This window comes from Aquarana catesbeiana, linkage group LG09 (genome assembly GCF_042186555.1).
Source record: "Aquarana catesbeiana isolate 2022-GZ linkage group LG09, ASM4218655v1, whole genome shotgun sequence".
NCBI classification, from domain to species: domain Eukaryota; kingdom Metazoa; phylum Chordata; class Amphibia; order Anura; family Ranidae; genus Aquarana; species Aquarana catesbeiana.
In genome coordinates this window covers 92136124-92148518 of record NC_133332.1, presented here as the reverse complement: position 1 = coordinate 92148518, position 12395 = coordinate 92136124, and the positions used below count along the sequence as shown (strand labels likewise).

At 41.6% G+C, this 12395-nt stretch overlaps 1 long non-coding RNA gene across 1 annotated transcript in view; it reads right to left on the bottom strand.

Annotated features, from left to right (window-relative positions):
* Positions 1-12395, bottom strand: part of LOC141107921 (uncharacterized) — a 75047-nt gene that overhangs the window by 43886 nt on the left and 18766 nt on the right. Inside the window, exons 2-3 of the long non-coding RNA XR_012235986.1 lie at positions 4596-4970; positions 2701-2820 (exon numbers count right to left, since the gene is read on the bottom strand). This is a non-coding gene — a long non-coding RNA (uncharacterized lncRNA). The remainder of the gene's footprint in view (positions 1-2700; positions 2821-4595; positions 4971-12395) is intronic.

The following is a 12395-nucleotide window of genomic DNA, read 5'->3' as shown; positions in this document are numbered from 1 at the left end:
GACGTCCTCCCGGAATTCCCCGCAATACCCCCACAATGCTCTGCAATACCCCCACAATGCTCTGCAATACCCCCACAATGCTCTGCAATACCCCCACAATGCTCTGCAATACCACCACAATGCTCTGCAATACCACCACAATGCTCTGCAATACCCCCACAATACCCCGCCATACCCCGCCATACCCCGCCATACCCCGCCATACCCCGCCATACTCCGCCATACTCCGCCATACCCCGCCATACTCCACAATACCCCGCCATACTCCGCAATACCCCGCCATACTCCGCAATACCCCGCCATACCCTGCCATGCTGAGCCATGCTCGGCTGTACTCGGCCTCTGTATGTGGCCAGGCTGTGGAAGTCTCACACATGTGGTATCGCCGTACTCAGGAGGAGCAGGAGAATCTATTTTGGGGTGTCATTTTTGGAATGTACATGTTATGTGTTAGAAATATTGTATAAATGGACAACTTTGTGTTAAAAAAAAAAATGCGTTTTAACCACTTCCCGCCCGCCGGCCGTCATACAACGTCCTTGACTTTGTGTGGGGATATCTGAATGATGGTTGCAGCTACAGGCATCATTCAGATATCAGCTTTTTCAGCCGGCGATTCCCTACACCATAAGAATGATCATAGCGGCTGTTCCACTGCTTGATCGTTCTTACGGGAGGCGAGAGGGGATGTCCCCCCCCCCTCCCGCGCTTCTACCGACTCACAGCTACGATCGAAGCCAGGATCGTTTTTTTTTTTTTTTTTTTTTATTTCAGGCTTCCCAGCCTAGAGGGGAGATGTGGGGTCTTATTGACCCCATATCTCACTGTAAAGAGGACCTGTCATGCCATATTCCTATTACAAGGATGTTTACAAGGATGTAATAGGAATAAAAGTGGTCAAAATTTTTTTTTTTTTTGGAAAAAAGCATCAAACTAAAATAAATAAAGTAAAATTAACAATAAAAAAAAAAAAAAAAAAAATTTAAAGCGCCCCTGTCCCTGTGTGCTCGCATGCAGAAGCGAACGCATATGTAAGTCCCGCCCACATATGAAAACGGTGTTCAAACCACACATGTGAGGTATCGCTGCGATCGGTAGAGTGAGAGCAATAATTGTGGCCCTAAACCTCCTCTGTAACTCAAAACATGTAACCAGTAAAAAATTTTAAAGCATCGCCTATGGGGATTTTTGAGTAGCAAAGTTTGGCGCCATTCCACAAGCGCATGCAATTTTGAAGGGTGACATGTTGGGTATCTATTTACTCGGGGTAACTTCATCTTTCACATTATGCAAAAACATTGGGCTAACTTTTGTAAAGCACAAAACAGTTTTTTTTTCCAAAAAAAAGCGTTAAAATTTGCTGCGCAAATACCATGTGAGATAAAAAGTTGCAACGACCGCCATTGTATTCTCTAGGGTCTTTGCTAAAAAAAAATATATAATGTTTTGGGGTTCTATGTAATTTTCTAGCTAATAAATGATGATTTTTACATGTAGGAGAGAAATGTCAGAATTGGCCTGGGTGCTCCAGAACGCCTGAAGGTGCTCCCCTGCATGTTGGGCCTCTGTATGTGGCCACGCTGTGTAAAAGTCTCACACATGTGGTATCGCCGTACTCGGGAGTAATAGCAGAATGTGTTTTGGGGTGTAATTTGTGGTATGCATATGCAGTCTGTGAGAAATACCCTGCTAATATGACAATTTTGTGGAAAAAAAAAAAGTAAAAAAAAAAACCTTGATTTTGCAAAGAATTGTGGGAAAAAATGACAACTTCAAAAAACTCACCATGCATCTTTCTAAATACCTTGGAATGTCTTATTTCCAAAAAGGGGTCATTTGGGGGGTATTTGTACTTTTCTGGCATGTTAGGGTCTCAAGAAATGAGATAGGCCGTCAGTACTTCAGGTGTGATCAATTTTCAGATATTCGCACCATAGCTTTTGGACTTTCAAAAAGACCAAATAATATCCACCGATTTGGGTTATTTTTACCAAAGATATGTAGCGGTATAAATTTTGGCCAAAATATATGAAGAAAAATTACTAATTTGCAAAATATTATAACAGAAATGAAAAAAAATGTATTTTTTTACAGATTTTTCGGTCTTTTTTCTTTTACGGCGCAAAAAATAAAGAACCCAGTGGTGATTAAATACCACCAAAAGAAAGCTCTATTTGTGTGAAAAAAAGGACAAAAAATTCATATAGATACAGTGTTGCATGACTGAGTAATTGTCATTCAAAATGTGAGAGCACCAAAAGCTGAAAATTGGTCTGGTTAGGAAGGGGGTTTAAGTGCCCAGTTGTCAAGTGGTTAAAGAATAACCCCCACAAAGCCCTAACTAAAAGCAGTACATGAATAAATGGAACTTGTTTTTTTACAGTTAGCTCTATGTCACACACCTCTAGATTGAGAGCTCAGAAAACATGTCTCTCTCTCTCTCACTCCAATACTGCACACATTCAGTCCTAGCTCATCATTTCAATAAGAGTAGTTTGCCTTGAAGAAATCTATAATTATAGGTAGAGCTGGAAGCACACAACATACATGGTGAGAAGGACCTCGGTATCTGAAGTCTTAGTGGATGGCCTGGAGGTAAGTGTACGTCAGTATGTTACACTTTCCTCCTGCAGTGCTTTTACATTTTGCTCAGTTCCTCATTATTTACAAAAATCAAAAAAGAGTTACAGAATAACTTACCTTTGTGTCAAAATTTTCCGACAACAAGCAGTACCAGTATAATACACGCCATAACCCCTATCACAGCATACAGGACATATTGCCTATTTCCATTAATTTTAGTTTTAATTGTATTTGTATCTAAGAGAAAAGAGGGAAAGGGGAAACAATAAGAACATAATAACACGCTCTCTGCCATTTCCTTTTTACAAAAACACAAAAGGAAACTTGGAGACAGAAGCCAGTTCAACATCAGTGAATAGTATTGCATCTCATTTTGAAATGCCTTAAAGAGTAATTGCAAGAGTCGTGATAAATCACTAAACAGGAGGAACAAGTGGCTCCCTATTGTGTAAACCAAAAAAGTAACATGTAGTATGTAAATGTACATGAGGACAGCCATATTTGCTGATTACATCAGGACTCTGTGCAGGCCAGTCAAGTTCCTCCACCCCAAACTCGCTCATCCATGTCTCTATGGACCTTGCTTTGTGCACTGTTTTGCAGTGATGTTGGAACAGGAAGGGACCGTCCCCAAACTATTCCCACAAAGTTGGGAGCATTAAATTGTCCAAAATGTCTTGGTAAGCTGACGCTTACGGGTTCCCTTCACTGGAACTAAGGGGCCAAGCCCAACCCCTGAAAAACAACCCCACATCATAATCCCCCCCCCCCTCCACCAAATGATTTGGACCAGTGCACAAAGTAAAGTCCATAAAGACATGGATGAGCGAGTTTGGCCTGCACAGAGTCCTGACCTCAACCTGATATAACACCTTTGGGATGAATTTGAGCGGCGACTGCGATTCAGGCCTTCTCATCCAATATCAATGCCTGACCTCACAAAAGTGCTTCTGGAAGAATGGTCAAACATTCCCATAGACACACTCCTAAACCTTGTGGACAGCCTTCCCAGAAGACTTGAAGCTGTTATAGCTGAAAAGGGTGGGCCAACTCAATATTGAACCCTACGGACTAAGACTGGGGTGCCATTATAGTTCATGTGCATGTAAGGCAGGCGTTGCATTGCTTTTAGCAATATAGTGTATAAATGCCCCATATTCAAACACAGAGGCTTAAGTGGCAGGTACACACAGTACCAGCTGTGTAGTCTAAACAAGTTGGGTGCTAATTATGTAATTAGGTCCAATCACCATGTCCATAGATTTCATATGGAAATAAGTATTATTTTATTTGATGTTTATTTGATGTTGATGCCTGACACCAAAAAAGTCCAATTGAATTATATATTGTATATCTTTGGTGTCATAAGGGATGTAGTGTCAATGATCTTCCACCAATCCTCTTTGTACAGAGCTGCACAATGGCTGTATAACTTGCTAATTCTCATTTCATTGTAGATCTACCAGAGGGGGTCTATTTGACTGAAGCAAAACAAAGTCTTCCAAACAGGGCCTATTGGACTGAAACAAAAAAAAAAGAAAAGATTATCTGCTGTCACCAATGACCTGAAACATCCACAATACTCCTGAGTATGTGATTTAGGCTGCCTAGGTCACACCGATAGAGAGCTTGTAATCCAGCAAGACTAGGAACTCTCCATAGAATTAAATGAAGTTTGTGGTGGACATGTGAGGGAGAATGAAGATTCATGAGTGCAAATTTCAAAGAGGATGAGCAGCACAGAGCACACAGTGTAAAATCTTGGTGGTATGAATACATGCAAGTATAAAACTTGTGAATGGGCATAAGAGTCGATATAGTATAGCTGTACTTTGTCTAGGACTGTCTCAAGGTAAGTAAATTGTAGTAAACATAAAGGTGGCTAAAATGTTAGGCAACAGTAATGGTTAGAGAGGTAGACAAGAAAGACTTCATAGCAAAACGATAGGAAACTATAAAGGTGGGTTATATGTGTCGGTAACAGCTACTGTATGTTACTAGAAACAAAATACCTGCTTTGTATGTTCTTGGTATGACCTCCAATCTGGTTCCAGATCCATTTCCCTTATGCCCACGAACAGTCTGTACATGACAGCAGTATATTCCGGAGTCAATCTCCATCACATTGACAATGGTAAGTATAGAATTTCTCTTACAGAACGATGTTCCTGAGTCAGTTGTTATATAGGTAAATTCTACATCAGAATTATTGATTCTGCCATTGTAACATGTTTGATCAGAAAGAGACACACTGTGATTACAGCCTCGAGTTCATTTTACAGTAAAAGAGGGTGATTCATAGACAAAGGAGCAAGTGATGTTCACTGACTGCCCAGCTTCAACTTTCATGATCTCCTGTTGTGTGATGTTTAGAAATGTCTTGGCATCTATTGCAAGGCAAAGTGAAAAATGAACTATGGGTTAAAGAAATTTGCACACAGTTATATCACATTTTACTACCAAATTAAAGCAGAGTTCCACACATGTTTCAGTTTATTAAAAGCCAGCAGCTACAAAAAGTGTAGCTGCTGACTTTTAATAAACACACACTCACCTGTCCCAGAATCCAGCGATACGGCCGCCAAGCTTCACAGCCGGGTGAGCACTGCACATGCGCAAGTTGCGCTGTCCTGAATGGTCAAGCAATCTTTTGGGACCTGTGACGTGTCCCAGAAGATTGCAGGGAGGGGAGAGGAGGAGTCTCCTAGGCAGCGTGGGAAGAAATGGGAGCTGGATACCTATCAAAACTAGGTACCCACTCCCCCCCCCCCCCCCCCCCCCCCCAAAAAAAAGGACATGCCAAATGTGGAATGTCAGGGGGTTAGGACTCCTTAAAGTGGAAGTTCCACTTTTGGGTGGATCTCCGCTTTAAACTGTATTATATTATCCTTGTCCAATATATGCATCTAATGATCACAATCTCTTACCTGTAAATCTGGACACTAAGTATATATTGCAAATATACTGTATGTGGTCTTTGTAGTGTGTCAAAAAAGAATATTGTATTCATATTATATGATTGTTTTATGTTATGTGATTAATAAATCTGGAAATACTTTTTCACATTCATGTGTTGACCTTGTGTCCTTGGTTGCCATCTCAGAGAGTTCTTAGATCTTTTTCTGTTGTGATTATTTATAAAGCAGTTAATCTAACATTTACCAAACACTCACTGCAGGTGAATCTTCCTGGTACATGTACTTGAAATGACAGTGATTGATTCACCACCGTTGAATGCTTCACAAAAGTCACATTACAGAGTTTATAAATATGGCCCATGTGTGTCTTTTTATTATTTGTAAAAGACATTTATGTAAATACATTTTCTCTCATTTTACACCAGTATTAAAGGGTCTGTCCAGACAAAACTGACAATGAAGCCTTGAGATGTATAGTGTAAACATACCCTTCCAGCTTATTACTTCATTACTTTTTTTTTTTAGCCATTGCAGTACTACTCCAGTACACCATGTTGCCTTTTTGTTATTCTAGTAATCAATTGATTTTGGAAAGATAAAATTGTGATACAGGAAAACTCCCCTTGCTGCCTTTATTATACAGAATCCCTGATGTAAAAGTACAAGCACTGAGACATTTTTTACATCCACCAATCAAATTTTCAGTAGATCTCCCTCCAAGAACAAAAAACAACCATAAAGTTAAATAGTCAATTGAGCCTGGGTTCACACATATGCGATTTCAGGCATCGCATGTGATACGCACCATATTGCTGTGCAGATCACAAGCGATGTCTGTGCAATGCGAGTTCAGCCATACAGTTGTATGGCTGAACTCGCATTGGATTTTTGGATTTGCACAAAAATAGTGCAGGAACAGTACTGGAATCGGATTGCATGGGTGTTCACACCCATGGGATCCAATTTCTGTCTGAATTCACGGTTCACACTGCGATCTGCCAACCGATCTGGAGGTGTCATTAACTTTGTATTGACACCCATAGTGGTTCGCAGAGAGCAGTGCGAACTTCCCGCGGGAGAGATGAGATGCGGGAACCTCGTTGGTTTCCGCATCTCATATGTGTGAACCGGGGCTAAAAGATAAAAACGCTCTGTTAATCCTGTTGTCTTTGTTGTTTATGAACTGTTTTCTCTTGATGCCTTACTGGCTGGCCATACATTAAGCAAATTTCTCTCCTTCAACTATATTAGCAAAGAAAATCGCTCAATTTCCCCATCAATACATTCAGTGTTGATGGGGGAATCCCTCACGCTGCGCTATTGCATGCTAACAGGGAAAGGTTTTATGTCAGAATACAATGATTACTGTCGCCGGCTATAGCTGGCAGCAGTAATCACACGAACGGAAAACCCACAGGCTGGTTGTACTGAAGTCGATCGATCAGTTCCTGATGAACCGGACAAATTTTGATCCGTCTATGGCCGACTTTAGCCATTGTGAGGGCTTATTGGTTGTGTATTTCTCTTATTGAAGCACTAATAAATTTATTGAACAAGAATAGATAAAATAACAAAAACAGTTTTTGCTGCTTTTGCATCTGTTCAGCTTTAAACTTGCCTTGGAAGTTTGGTTGCGATCTGTTAAAATGTTGATTATAAATGGTCATCCACAAAGCTGAGGGAGAAAGAAATGACACTGCTTTGGCTTCAGGAAGTACACTGCTACTGCCCTCCTACTGACCCTGTGAGGTGGTCTGCATGCTGTGGATGCAGTGGGTTACCGAGAACTGAAATTAAGGTAATTCGAGTGAGTATTGCAGACATCCCAACCTGCAAAAACGAATTTCCAGGAGGCGGCAAGCTCATTTCAGGGAGGTCACGCTCCGTGCCAACAACCCCCCCCCCATTCGTAATAAAATACTATAACAAAAAAATTCTTTAAAGATAATTAATAATAAAATGCCATAATAAAATAATACTTTAAAAGATAATGTTGTGTCACACTCACCCTCACTGTGCCCATTTGCAACCTCATCAGTGCCAACAATGCAGCCTCACTGTGCCCATCTGCAGCCTAGTCAGTGCCCATCTGCAGCCTCGTCAGTGCCCGTCAATGCAGCCTCACTGTGCCCATCAATGCAGCCTCACTATGCCCATCAATGCAGCCTCACTGAGCCATTAATGCAGCCTCACTGTGCCCATCTGCAGCCTCACTGTGCCCATCTGTATCCTCATCAGTGCCCATCTGCAGCCTCACTGTGCCCATCTGCAGCCTCACTGTGCCCATCTGTATCCTCATCAGTGCCCATCTGCAGCCTCCCCAGTACCTTGATTACACACATCGGGTGTCTCCCGCTGTGTCATGCAGCTGCAGTCTTAACTGTTCGGCGGCTTTTGTAACAAAGCCCCGCCTCCTCATCCATGATAGACGGTCAACTGAACACTGATACAATGCTGGGTAATTGAATCAGCGTTCCGTCTATCATGGATGAGGAGGCGGGGCTTTGTTACAGTGGATGGCCGCTGAACAGTTAAGACTGCAGCTGCATGACACAGCAGGAAACACCCGCTGTTTGTGATTACTCCAGGCTGAGTGGTAGTGCAGGCTCAGCCAGGAGATCGCGCCACACTTGCGGGTGTCCGTGAGCCCGCCGTCAAATGCGGCAGTATCCCGCGAGTCGCAGGAGACTTGAGATGTCTGGTATTGTGAACTTAATGCAACCTGAAATTGCTTTGCTAAAGTCTTACTGACATCTAAAAGGTTATTATCCCTAGTAACCTTTTACCAAAGGACACAAATATTTATTTTAAAAACATGTATTAATTATATAATTAAAGGTGAACTCCAGGGAAACAGCGAAATACACAGATGAAGTACATATGTGTGTGTCTGTTCAGTTTAGCGGTGTACAATGTAGAGGCTTGGCAGGAAGTAACTAAATAAGGACCTTAAAGTGGTATTAAAGCTTTGTTTTTTAATTTTTTAAATAACAAACATGTTATATCTACCTGTTCTGTGCTCAGTGGTTTTGCACAGAGCAAGTGGCACAAAAGGTCGTAATTGTGCGGAATGAGCTGATGGAAGTGATAAAAGATAAGCTGCCTGAAGGCAGCTAGAGTAGGAGATAGCCGGACAGGTTGAGGTAGAGAGTTCCAGAGGATGGGAGAGGCTCTGGAGAAATCCTGGAGATGAGCATTGGAGGAGGAGACAAGGGAGCTTGAGAGTAGGAGGTCTTGAGAGGATTAGAGAGGACGGTTTGGGTGATATTTGGAGACAAGATTGGTGATGTAGCTCTGGGCAGTTGTTAATAGCTTTGTATGTTGTGGTTAGTATTTTGAATTTAATTCGCTGGGCGATCGGGAGCCAGTGTAGGAATTGGCGGAGAGGGGTAGCAGACACTGAGCAGTTGGTAAGGTGGATAAGTCTGGCAGTAGCATTCATGATAGACTGAAGAGGGGATAGCCTATGGAGAGGTAGGCCTATGAGAAGGGCGTTGCAATAGTCAAGGTGATAGATAACAAGGGAGTGAATGAGGAGTTTGGTGGTTTCATTCGTTAAAAAGGGGCGAATTTTAGAGATGTTACGGAGGTGAAGTCTACAAGCTTTTGACTATTGGATTTGGGGCTGAAAGGACAGGTCAGAGTCTAGGATTACACCTAGTACCCTGGCATGAGGGGAGAGATTGATGGTTGCATTATTGATTTTTGATGGAAAAGTCATGGGAGGGGGGCACGGACGGGGAGAAATATTACCAGCTCGGTTTTAGAGAGATTTCGTTTAAGGAATTGTTGTGACATCCACCCTGATATGTCAGTTAGTTAGTTCTTTTCGTTTACATTTCAGCAGTCAGTGAGGAAGCCATCGGTCATCGGTTGTTAAGGATGCAGCAGCCAGCTTCCCAGCCTGCTCCTTAACAACTACCTATTCTTTACACAGAATTTGAATCGGTCGATAAGTTTTTGACCGATCCGAATTCAAATCGTTACGAAAATGTGGAATTCATTTGAAAATACCGAAATAAATGAAATTATATGAATCAAAACGAAAAAAATTCCGAAACGAGCCAACAAAACAAAATTAGTAACATTACAAATCTATCTGAAACTGAACACATTTTCCCATTCTGCACATGTCTAGTAATATTAAATATAGATCTGCATTTTATTTTTTTTAAATACCAAACATGTTATACTTACCAGCTCTGTGCAATGGTTTTGCACAGAGCAGCCCTGATACTCCTTTTCTTGGGTCCCCCCACTGGCACTCCTGGCCCCTCCGACCTGCCGAGTGCCCCCATAGCAATCAGCTTACTATGGGGGCACTCATGTGAGCTCACTCCCAAGCCTGCTCGGTGTGTCCATAAGATGCACAGAGTGTGGCTTGGCCCCTCCCCCTGCTCCCTCCTTATTGGCTGTGATTAACAGTAGCATGAGCCAATGGCTCCCACTGCTGAGCCAGTGAGGAAGGGTGGAGATGAGAGAGCTGCTGCTCTCGTGCACATCATTGGATCGAGATTAGGCTCAGGTAAATATTTAGGGAGGACTGGGGGTAGGCTACTTTCAGAAGGTTTTTTACCTTAATGCATAGAATGCATTAGGGTAAAAAACTTTCTGCCTGTGGAACACTTTAATTTGAGCCTTGTATATCTGCCTAGAGTTTAGTTTTAAATGCCAAGTAGAAACTATCACATAACATCTCTAAATGTAATTTCAACAGCAATACAAATAAATAAGGAATACTTTTTATGTCAACTATGCTGTAAACCTGAAAAACGCATTGTTATATAGGTTTATTCTGTATTATCTCCTCAGCTTGACAGATTTTTTTTAAACCACCTGTAATTTGTAGAATTTAGTATCGAATGAAGGCTTTGGGACACCATTCTTCCTAATATTCCCTACCAGATTTCCATCACTATAGTCTCTAGGCCGGCCTTTCACAATCTTTTGAGCATAGGGGAACCTTTTAAATACCTTTCCAGGCTCAGGGAACCCCTGCTAATATTTACTATATGTACAACTCACTGTACATTAGTTTTATGGTTACTGGAAAGAATGATTCTTATGTTTTGTGGTCATTGGGAATAATCCCCCTTACAGATAGATAAAAAGATAATTGTTGTCAGTGGTTACTTATCTGAGAGGCAGAAAGTACTCATTGCTCAAGGAACACCTAGGAACCCTTGGAGGAACCATAGTGTTCCTTGGAACCCTTGTTGAGAAAGGCTACTATAGGCACACAATCTTGGGAGGCCAAAACAGCACGCCTCTGTTGGGATCATAAACCCAGAAGGTTTAAAAATGATGTGTGACCTATAGCTCTACAGGGAAAAGCCACCCTTTCACCTTTGGTGTCTATAGGCACAGGTCTACTATCTAATGGCATATTCAGCTAAGCTGTTTATAGTATCATATCTGAGAAGCGAAATAGTCTACCTAAAGGCCAGCTATTATTTCCCCATAAACTATACAAATACATTTAGAATAGCTTGTCTTACTCTTTATTTTTTAACCTCCCTGGCGGTATTCCTGAGTCTGGCTCGGGGGTGGAATTTCAGAACCAAAAGCAGTAACCCTGAGCAAGATTCGGGATCACATCGCAGGATCCAGGAAGAGCTTACTTACCTTGTCCCCTGGATCCTGCAATGTCTCCCCGCAGTGTGAGTGGCTCGTCCTCCGCTCGATTCATCACGGAGCCGAGCTCCGTTCCCTGCGAGCTTTGCGACGCACGGGGACGGAGAACGGCGCCAAATTCAAAAAGTGAAACACACACAATACATGCAGTATACTGTAATCTTACAGATTAGATTACTGTATGAAATTATTTCACATCCCTTTTGTCCCTAGTGGTCTGTCCAGTGGCCTGCATGCAATTTTATATTATAAAAACTGTTCTTTCTGCCTGGAAACTGGAGATTGTCCATAGCAACCAAAACAGTCCCTTTACATCAAAAGGGGTTTTAGAACAGCTAGAAAACAGCGATAATAAATTAGAATCACTTGCAGAATTGAGAGATAGTGATTTGTGGGGAGATCTGTCATCAAACACTGAAAAGTAATGACAGCGACAATTCTGCAACTGAGCAAATTTCAGTGTTTTTGATTTGATTACGTTATTGAATAATTTTTACTATTATTATATAATTATTTGATATAATTATTTATAGTTATTTATTATATTATAATTTATGATTTCGTGTTTCAAACTTTATCATACCCGAGATGTCAACTAGGCTCTGGTTTGGACAGATTTAAGTGAGTTATTCCTAAGAATTACAGGCCTACAATATAAAACACCAAATTTCCATGCAAAATAATTGTACCGCTTTCAGCATCAAAAATATGAAATAATCATACCGCCAGGGAGGTTAATGCTTCCCCAGGCCCAGCACAAAACTCCTATGCAGGCAAGAGTGTGCAGATAAAGGCCATTGCGCAGTGGACTCTCTACAGTGGTCTGATATGCCCCCATTGCCTTGTCACCAATACAAAGTTCACACTTCCTGCTGAATGCAGTGCTGTAGCCCTGACTCAGCAGGTGGTTTACCAGACCAATATAGAGTCTGCTGCTCTACAGAGCACAGAATGAGGTGGTCTTTAGTTGCATGCGCTTGCTGGTCATAGGTGTTTTGTACTGGGGTTGGGGAAACATTAAAATAATAATAATAAAAAAAAGACAGTTGACTTTTACCTTTTGTATATACTGTAACTGGACTTCGTTTATAAACTGTAGATTTGTGGGGATGTTACAACTGAGTGAAAAAATAATTTCTGGCTTTTGGTTGCTCATTCTGTGCACCTCAAATTTTCTGCTTTTACGCTTTAGGGAACATGGCCTTCTGATCTCATAATCTATTCATGTCACAGCAATGGTTTCTGAGCCGAGGATTACGC